Here is a 10,747-nt window from a genome sequence, read left to right as displayed (position 1 = left end):
GTTACGTTGCTATTACCTGTGCTAGTGGAATTTGTTTCTTTAAACAGTAGTGAAATTTTATTTTGTACTAAAATATCACCTTTGATACTGATTTAGAGCTTAGTGCTCCCATCTTTAATTGGAGTAGCATTTTAGTTTGTAAATATGTTCATGCCAGTGATATAGGAGAATCAGTACATGCCCTAGTGCACTGACAAGTTTTAACACTTGTTCAAAATGGGGAGGAACAGTCTTTCTCATTAATTTAAGAGCTGGTGGAAAAGATTTGAGCTGTGATTTATCAGAGCTAGTCTGCTGCTTGTCAGCACTGTAATAACACAGGGCAAACACCATAAATAGACAACTCCTTAGGCCGTGGCCCATTGGGTTTCAGCTCCTTCAGGAAGAACGGGCAGTGCTGGGATGCATGTCCTTCCCTATGATGCAGGCTGCTCTTTGCCTGGAGGAGCTGTTTGGGTCCTTGTGGCCTCACAGTCAGAGGCTTTGGAGGAAGGACGGCATTTGAAAAAGAAAGCGATAAATTAAGGCACAGCTACGTTTCTGCAATCCTGAAGAAGCTGTGGCCTGGAATAGGAACATGCAGAGGAAAGGACTGGATTTGTGGAGTTGCAGGGTGCTCTGGCTCTTTCCTGTGACACGGTGTGGTGCTTCCCAGCATTGTGCACGTTTTCCTCACCACTTTCTTAGAAGTTTATCTGCCCAAGTACTTGGACATCATTTCTCAAATGTGGGGAAATGAGAGTGAATAAATGATTAACTCTTTCTTCCTGTTCATTAACTTAGAATTCGGGGTTTAAACTTTGAAAAATATCCACTACCTCAGTCTCTTAAAGCTCCAGGAGGCTCACTCATGCCATGTTTTGCAGAGCAGTGGTGTTCATTGAAATGGGGAACAGTCAAAGCGAGGTTTTGCAAAGCCTAGATTACTCAGCGTTTCTCTCTAGGACTGTCAGCAGGCACAGCAAAGGTTCATGTTTGAAGCTGAACAGGAGCCAGGAGCTGGGCTTCAGTGTTTAGTTTCTGTCAAAGTGGGGAGTGCTTCACTTGTACTTTTATCTGTTGCTTCCATGCACGTGCTGTGCAAAAGGGGCTGTGCTGACCTGCCGCAGGAACGTCCTGCTCTTGTTCTGCTCCTGCCTCATCCCAGAGTGTCTTCTGAGGGCTGTGTTCTTGTGTGGGGATGGAAAGCTTTGAGCAGCAGCAGAGGCCACAGAGGGGCTGTTTGGGACCATTCTCAGCCTCAGGAGTATTCTGAGGACACGTGCTGCCTTGAGAGTGTTTGATAATTTGCCAGATTTTCTATCTGTCAATGTGGTGGAACTCAGCTCTCGCCTTGGGGCACTGGTAAAGCAAGACTGTGCAGTGTTATAAATGGATTTTAGCATCTGTGATTTCTCGTTTCTCCCACAGTTACAAGTACAATAAACTTGTTTCAAACATGATAAACCTTGACAAGTGTGTTTGCAAAGAACTGAAAAAACCAAAGGAAGCAACAGACTTTTTTTTAAAACTTGTTTTAATTGCCTTATGTACTACATTTCCATGCACAGGGCTGAGGGTTTTATGTACTTAACCAATGTACTAACATTTCCATGCACAGGGCTGAGGGTTTGCTCAGCTGCTGTATACAGAACTGATGTCCTCTAGCAAGGTGTAAGTAACTGGGGAACTCCGTATGCCACAGTTCCCATGGCCACAATAAGTTGACCTGAGAAGAAAAAAATAGCTTGAATCAAGATTTATTTATCTATTTTCACCCAGTGAAAAATGAAAGGGTGTCAGCTGTCACCTTGAGGGTTGTTAGTTCAACTCATAATCCCACTTAAGCCTTCCAAAAGCCTGCTGTACAGAATATTTGCATCTGTATATTAACAGTAACAAGGTGAATGTCCTTCTTTTGGGGACCAGCTGTAAAATTTAAGTTTTAATATATTAATAAAATTAATCTCTAGATTCACAAATATAGAACTCTAGATAAAAGTCAGAAAGGTGGGTTGTTAAGCTCCCTTTATTTAGGCTATGTGCTTAACTAGATTGTCCCAATCAAAGTTCTGCAGCTTTTTGGTTTTTAGGAGCTCATACCAAAAGGGATTTCATCAGCCTCTCAAAATAATCCATGACAATGGCAAACTATAGTTTTTCTCCTAATATCTAAGCAATATTCTTCTGTTGTGAAATACATTAATTAAATCTTGACCTAAACCCAGCGGATATTTGGAATAGTTGATGGTGACCCTTCAGACAGCTTAGGCCTATGTTTCTGTCCTCCTCTCCAGGTTTTTCTTTATTGAGGAACACACTTCCTTCAGCTGCTCTGAAGTTTTGCTATTTTTCCAAACTGCAGTCTGTGGGCATTTTTTCCTGAAGTATACTCTCCAAACTTGAAAATGCCCCTACTTCTGGTTACAGTCTTACCCCAATTATTCCAATTAGAATAAATACTTCTTGGATCTTCTATATACTAATTCTGATAATGCACCTGGGAATGAGGTTTGCTTTATCTTGGTTTGTAATTGTAAATTATTGGACATTATTCACTGCTGTATTCTACTCCAGACAATTATTCCTGGTGCTTACTCAAACATTTGATTTTCTGTCCAAAGTGTAGCAACTTGTCCTTGTCATTATTGAAATTCACATTGTTGAATGCAAACCATTTGTCCAATTCAAGACCATTTTTCAATCTTGTCTACCAGGGTTTTTTCACTCCTTTCCCATTCCTTCTGACCTGTAAAAAGGATATACTTACCTCTGTCCATCCTTTCCGTGCACTATATTGACTGTTTCTGCTCCTAGTCTTGTCCAGAGCAGAGAAAATATGGCTTTATTCCAGAGAAATTCAATTTTTGTAGTATTTTTGGGGTTAATTTCAACATCAAGATATTTTGTGTAGACTGCATCTTGAGTGAGGTCTCCACTGCAAACAGAATGAAGACAGCAACATGAAGTTTGACGGGGCAGAGATTGCTGAACCAAATCACATTCTCCACAAACTTTCAGTTTTTCCCTTTGTTACAACAGAAATTGGCATTTTTGTTGTTCTTTAACAGAACACAGCACCAGGGCTCTGGGGTGTTATGCTCTGAACAAGGAGAGGATGAAAACTAGTACTAGACACTTTATTGGGCCTGTGGCAGGAGACCAGAGGGAGAGGAGAAGAGTGAACCAGGGGCTGTCCCCCAGGCTGTGTGCCAGGTTTGCAGGTGTCACTGCAGGGAGAGCTGCAGGTGAGCTGGAGCACAGAAACACAGAGCTCATGGAAACAGAAGTGAGTTCCATTTCCTTTTCTCAACCATCCATCTGCCCTCATGGGTCTCACTTATGTAATAACTTCTTTCATATCTGATGTTAAGCAGGATGTTTACAATGCAGGATAAATGTTCAGACTGCTTAAATATGTGAAAAATATGCAGACCGATGTTAGGAGCATTAAATGCTATAGAGAAATAATAATTTAACTTACTTGGCAATTTCATATTCTTTTGTGTGCCCCTCTGTGTCATAGAAAACTAGGTTTATGTCTCCTCTCGTTTTCTTTACACCAGACAATTTTATAAATACTTTTTGTCTCCAAGCTGCATAAATAAAAGCAAAAAAAAAATCTAGATTATCATTGCTATGAGAGACCTAAAAATGCTAGTATGCCAGGAAGTTTTTTTTCTAACTGGAATTCATTCCTGTTAAGAAATGGAAGACTTTGTGAGCTTGACTTTTGATAACTAATGTAGCATTTTTTGTCAGAGATTAGCATTTGTTCATAGAAGCAACACAGGTACACGGCGTAAATCACATCAAGGCAATGACTTTTCAAACAAGTGGACAACTGTAACAAACCTTCTCCACTCACCAGCAAAAGGTTCATCTGCTGCTGTATTCAAAAAATACTTTTGGTTTTCCCTCTTCAATTTATCAGGGAATCTGTCAGCATAGTGCCCCATCATTGGACATCCCTCAGGTGGACATGGGAAACAGTCTCCCTAGGGAAAAGAAGAGCATCAGTTAATGAGTCTTTTTTCATCCTAGCTCTGATGAAATTAAGGCTCAAGATGCTGTTCTGATCTTGCAAAGCTGTGGCAGTGCTGTATATTGTCACAACTTACCACCAAAACCTGATAAACTTGTTTTAGATAATGGCTCCTGCACCCAGGGGGTGTAGAATGAGCAGGTTTGATATCTGTGTTTGATAATGGTCTGAAACTCATTAGTTCAAATATTTTTCAGTTAGGTTCTAGTTCAAAATATAAGCCAATTTTACCCACCTAGTGGAAGAGAACTTGCCCACATTCACATTGCAATATTATATGGGAGAAAATTAATGGAGCATCATTCATAAGTGCACTAATTTAGGTGCTCTAATCTGTGTCCAATGTAAATTAGAGGACAGTCGAGGATTCTGGAGGCTCCAAATGTCTTCTTCCAGCCACAGGAATTAGTAGGATAGATATCTAACCTATGTGCCCTTTGCATAAAAGTTTGGGGCGATAATTCCATGAGGTTTAATTTTTTTCCCACTTTTTGGTGATATCATCTATGCTTCAGGATTCATTTTCCAGAGTGGAATAGTTGATGGGAACTACTGTGTGCTGTGCTTCCTCCTATCCAACCACAACATGGGACCACAGCCACCAGCATCTAAGTGCTACCTGCCCCTGAATCCTCGATGATTTTCTTTACTCCTCACAAAGTCCTGGGCTGATGTACTTACTTCCTGAAAGGATCTGTACGTTTCACAGGGATATCCAAGGTATCCAGTGGGATAGAGGATGCTTTCAAAATAATATTCGTGGCTGCGTGAGTGATGGCACCCTCCAAGCACTGTAGCATCTGTTGGAAAAAAGTTTATGATCATCAGTGAGACAACCTCTTGTTATCCTATATGAGACTTGCACTTGTCTCACCATGGAAACAGCTGAGCACAGAATGGAACAACAGCATGGTCTGGTATTAATTTTTTTGTCTGAATTTGCACATTTCTACTTGTAGAAGAATTACTGTTTTGTCTGTATTTTATCTGGAGAACTATGTGTCATTACCTCAAGATTTCAAGGGAGATGTGTTGGTCTGCCGTGAGGTAACAATCCCTTTTAAGAAGACACTCACACATATACATATATATATATATATTTGAGATGTCACAGCTAGATGATTACATTTTTAAAGGCTTAATAGAGCATGGAGAATCCAGCAGCCTTCTGCCAAAGCCTCTGAAAACAGAGAAGTCTCAGGAAGAGAGCTGAGGTATGTACAGTCCCTGGAAACGCTGAGTGCTCTTGCCTAGTTCATGCCTTATAAGTGCTGGATGCTCTTTACAGCATCTGCAAGATGCTGCAAGAAACCAGAGGTGGTGGTGTCATGCTGCTGATTTGGTCACAAGACTGGCCTATCTCAGCCTGGAAAACCTCCTGCCGGGGTTGTTGGACCTGCCCACTCCTTGTCTCCTGCTTTTTGGGTCCTACATCTAATTTCAAATTACAGAAGCAAACCTCAGGCATGAATGATACCTCCTTTCCCTACAGCATTCTCTGTGGAGCACTGTTCTGTTCCAGCCTTTATTTCTCATTTCCTTTTTAACTTAGAAGTAAATAGGCAAAAAGAAATATTGTTTTCCTGTTTTCTCCCAAACAGGCAGTTATTTCCACAGTTCATGTTTCAGAATTGAGCAAAAATAAAGTACTATGCATGTTGGAAATGTATGTTTACCTGCAATGATAGCTTCAAAATCGCTTTGCTTCATCTCTAGAATTAAATCATTGCATCCAGGCATCACAGTTCCTCCATTTGGGTAAAAGTCCAGGTGCCCAGTGGTGTTATACATTCCAAGCCCTGAGATGTGCATGTGATGATGTCAGTGTCTCGCTGACGTGCCCATCCCTGCACGTACTTACTTGCACATGAACACTTACCTGCAGCAGGAAAGTGAGCAGCATTACTGTGAATAACATCAACAAAGTTTGCATCTGAAGGATCCAGCCTCACCTCAGGAGGAGTGCCTTCAAAATAGGGCCCAGCTGGGTCTAAACCTAAAAACCCACATTTATTAGTTGAGGGAGGGAGAGAAGCGTTGCACATGTTAATATGTCTTTTGCCCACTTATGACATCGGGTGTTCAGTATTGTACAGGGCATGTTCAGTAATGATGTGAATTATAAGCTAAACTGTAAAAAATATGCAGCAGTATGCTTCTGTGAGCCTTTTTGAAAACCTATTCCAACAGGAGTAAAATTTTTTTTTCAGTTCATTACATAATGGCATATTATCACTATGAAGGAGGCATTTCATTACCTGTGAGCTTATTACTGTCCTGTAAAGCTTTACAAACAAGTATAACTAAGGATCCTTGCTGCTTTGGTGGGGCTTGATGTAACACAGTGAATGATGGTAATGTTACAAACTTGTTAGCTATGTTTGTCCTTCCACTAAAATCTTCCTCTAAAGAGTTCTTAACCTAGAGAGAGAAGATGTAATAATTTTCCTTGTTTCTAAGAGGCATAAAGTTTGAATACTGTTATGACAGGTAGCTCCAGCACTACCAATAATTTAATTCCAGTCTACAGACCAGTGTGTTGCAAGTTTCTTTCCCTTAGACATGTGCTGTTGGCTCTGCATCTCGGTGAACAGCCTACCTGTTATCCTTCTGATGCCTCGGATCCTTCTTCCCGCTTCTCCTGCAGTATGTGCTCCCAGACTGTGGCCAATTAAATGGATTTCATAAGGGGAGTATCCGACATTTTCTGATCATTAAAGTGGTGGTTGTGGGAGATAAGAACACAGGCTTTGAATAACAAGCAAAGAGCGTGTCTGACATTATGGGCCTCTGGCAACATCTAGAATGACTTTCTGCATAGCAAACAGGGTGTGAGCCCCTTGAGTTATTATTGTTTAAATTGCACTAAGAACTGATAGAAACATGATCCAATCTGGAACTTTAAATGCATAGTGATGCAGGATTCACTGCTGTAGTGTTGGCATATGCTTCCCATATTCCACTACCCTTGCTGACAAATATGAACCTTATTTGGATCAATGCCTAATGTCATCTTCCATAACAGTGATCTTATTTTTTTCTTTATGTACTCTATTATGAAGCTATTTTTTATCACATCTCTATTTTCCACATGTCTACTTAGAATATATGATCATATCACTGAATAATAGTTTCATTGACAAGCTCAGGTGGGGTGACATTCTTCTTTTTGCCAAGTGTCACCTGTACAAGACCTGCACTGCTGAGATATTACACGTGTTTTGAAGGTCAAAAGGAGATTAATCAGTCTGTAGGCTGTACAAAGGGGACAGATTTCATTCAGGGATTTGATGTGTTTCGTAACTACCAAACCCAGTAAGTTTGCTAATTGCTTGAGGCTTTTAATTACATTTTGTTTTGTACTGTGCGTACCAAAATAAAAGTAGATCAGTAGTATTGGCCAGTCTACCTTTATTGTTAGATGGCAAACTCCTCTGAATACATTTTACTGCAGTGCTTCCATTTCCAATGCAGTTTAAACTTTCCTGCAGTCAAACTCTAAAAGTTTGTAAATCAGGGAAAACAAAAGAAAGTCTAAGCATCACCTATGCATTTTTGTAAGGGAAGAAAGGGAGGCCTAGACTGCAAATGGTGCAGCAATAGAGATAGTAAACAAGAAACTGAATCCATCTTCAAATGACCTGGGATTTACACATAAAGATCAAGGAGCAAATGTGTGAGGCTAGGTATGAGTTTCCTAGGTAGGAACAGTTGATTGTCCCCAGCAGAATCTAGAAAAGTGGTCTTTGATTGTCAGGTGCTGCAATTTTGGCACTTTGCTTTGTGGGCTCTGAATTATCTCTCGCAGCACTTTAAAATGAGCGCTCCTGACCAGGATCAATCCATGGCCATGCAGGATTCTGATTTTCAGCTGCTCCAAGTACTCATGAGTCTTTCTGAAGTCAGTGGGAAATGCTGATACACAAATTTTGCTAGTGAGCAGTTCTGTGCTCTGTTTATAAATGTGAACACCTGCCTTCAGGAACATGAAGTTCAAAACTAGAAGGCAACTGGACAGTTTATTGTGTCTGTAGACTGCAAATATGGCACTATCAAGTGATGCAGCTCCTGCTCATTTTGGTGGTGTAAGCTGAGATCTTAATGTACTTCTAGCACATTTGTATAATGCTTGCAAAACTCTTATAAGCACTGAACCTGCCTCCTTTCCACGGAATGCCGTCTTGCCTGTATCATCGTATGGAAATGTTGCCACCTACTGGTCTTTAATTAGTTGGCACATCTTCTCAGCCACATTAGCTTAATTTGCGTCTTTTGTGGCTGCGAGAAGTCTTTACAGGGCTGATAATTAGTGTAATTAGCTGGATCTCTGCTGCATGCGCTGTGCTGCTCTGCCTGACCGTACTGGACTAGGTTCAAACCCAAAGCAGCAGTGTCATAACCCCCCTGTATCCACTGAGGAATTGCAGGAGGTGAAGCGGGGTCTTTTACCTTTAAAGTTGTTACGAAATAGGCAACCTCAGCCCCAATCACGCGGATGTTGTTCACCGCACTGACGTAGGTGCCTTTTGCACCTTCTTTCCAATCCACAGCAATGCAGTTGATGTTCGCCACTTCCAGTAACAGCTGATGTGGGAACACACAAAGCAAAGTGTTTAAGGAAGCAAGTCATAATCAGAGATTCAACTTAAATCAGAAAAAGCATTAAAAGGTAACATAATAGGGAAATATCTCATTCTCTACAAAATGGGACTATCACTGTAGCCCACACCACACTGAAACACACATCTTCTTACTAGACAGAATATACTGTTCCAAAAAGTATCAATTATGAAAACTGTAATAAAAATATTTTACTTTATACAATGTTTTTATGCATAGTTGAAACAATTTGGAAAAGCCATACAACTGCACAGTTTTTTCTATGTGCAGTATCTGACTTTCTTTGAGGGATATTAGTAGCTTAACTGAATTGTATAGGAAGAAGACTTATTTATTAAATGCCTTTAAAACCGAGAAAGTCATGTCAGACTGAAAAGACATGGAGTAGAGCAGAAAGGTTCTATTTCAGCAAAGAAAGCTAATGCATTGGTCACTTCAGTACTGGGCGTGGCCTTGCAGACATCAGTGATTTTTCCAGTCTGCAGTTATAGTTTTCTGTAACTAAAGCTCACTTAAGGCTGAGATAGAACAAGGAGTGGAAACAAAAATTAATTCATGTAAAACAGCTAAGGGTGAATGACAAGGAAAAAAAGCTTGAAACCCTAGTGTATCCTGGACTCTCTCCTTTCCTGTGGGGACCATAAGTTTGTAGTGTGGAGAGGCAAAAAGAAATGCTGTTTCTTTTCAACATTTTTTCACTGAACTCTGTAATCAAACAAAAAGCAAAAAGTTTGATGGTGGTGCTTTCATTGTGGTTGGTTGGTTGGTCGGGTTTTTGTTTGTTTTAAAAACTGAAAAGTGGTGAACCAGAATAGTATTTATAGACTGAAACTTGAGCTTTACAACTCCTGAAGGCCTTTTGACTTTCAGGACGGTTCAGTTGCTGTTAATGGGAGCGGCAGCATCTAATCCAATATTCTGACATGGCTGTAGAGGCTGGAGACACCTGTGTCAGTTTATTGCTTTGATCTGAGCTGTAGGGTTTGGGAATGGAAACTCTCTAGAGAAACAGCATCTCAGAGATGACCAAGAAGCCTTGACTTTGCTTTATCTTCCTGAGTGGGAACATTTTGGTTTTTGTGAAATTTAATTCTTGGTTCGTATCTTCTACTACCCAATGAACTGCAAAATGGAAGGTGAATGTTAGTGCCTAAAGGATAGTGACAAAGCTACTACTGCTTTGTATGAGAGGATACTCTCTCATACCAAGCACATTTCTACCACCCAGCCTGTTTTCCAGTGCTGCCAAATCCATGAATGATGAAGGAGGTTTTCCTGCGTGAAGAAAAATGTGAGTTCTGGATGGTTGAGCAGTTTATCGCCGAGATCACCTGTATGTTTAAAAAAAAATAAAATTATCTATTCATATTTTCAAGCATTTAAAAAAGTAAGTCTGCAGGACTAAATGAACTCCTTTGAATGGACAAAGGTCTGTGATTTTTGGAACTCAGGGACCCCTTTATCCCTCTTTTCTTAATTCCACTATAGTTTCCAAAGGGTTGTTCCCATGTGGTTTCTGCTGCTCCTATCTGCTTAACACAGAAGATCCCCCTTCAGTGGAATATGAAGCAACCTAAAAGGGCCACAGTGTCAGTGGTGTCTGTTGGCCTGACTTGGGCGAGTTCCTCCAGGGTGCAGCCCACTAGCTCCACAGTTCCTGCTTCAGGTCATCCTTTTACTGACCTGACCTTTGGCTTCAATGTGCTGCTTTGCATCCAAGCAGCAGCCTGTTTTGTCACTAGCTACTGCAGAAAGGCTGGAAGAATTTCATGCAAGAATTGCATGCAGTAGGGCTGAAACTGGTCTTCACACATTGCTGCAAGCTACTTAGTTATATATTTTCTTTGAGAATGATATCTGACTATCTGTATTGTTTTCAAACAAATACAGAGGCTGTGATGTGAACTCAGAGAGTTTGGGTGTGGATGGGCTGTGCCCTAGATCATAGATACACTTAAGTTAAATGTCTGGGAAGTAGTGCAAGAAGTATTTTGGTTTATGTTATCAGCAACAGAACTGCTGAGTAATTTGCTGAGTGTATCTCGTGTGCTCACACGTCCCTGCTCTGCAGATTGTAGAACTTTGTTACAGGTTCTCATCCGT

The sequence above is a fragment of the Chiroxiphia lanceolata genome, chromosome 8 (assembly GCF_009829145.1).
Source record: "Chiroxiphia lanceolata isolate bChiLan1 chromosome 8, bChiLan1.pri, whole genome shotgun sequence".
In the NCBI taxonomy this organism is placed as follows: Eukaryota; Metazoa; Chordata; class Aves; order Passeriformes; family Pipridae; genus Chiroxiphia; species Chiroxiphia lanceolata.
Note: the sequence above shows the minus strand (reverse complement) of the source record.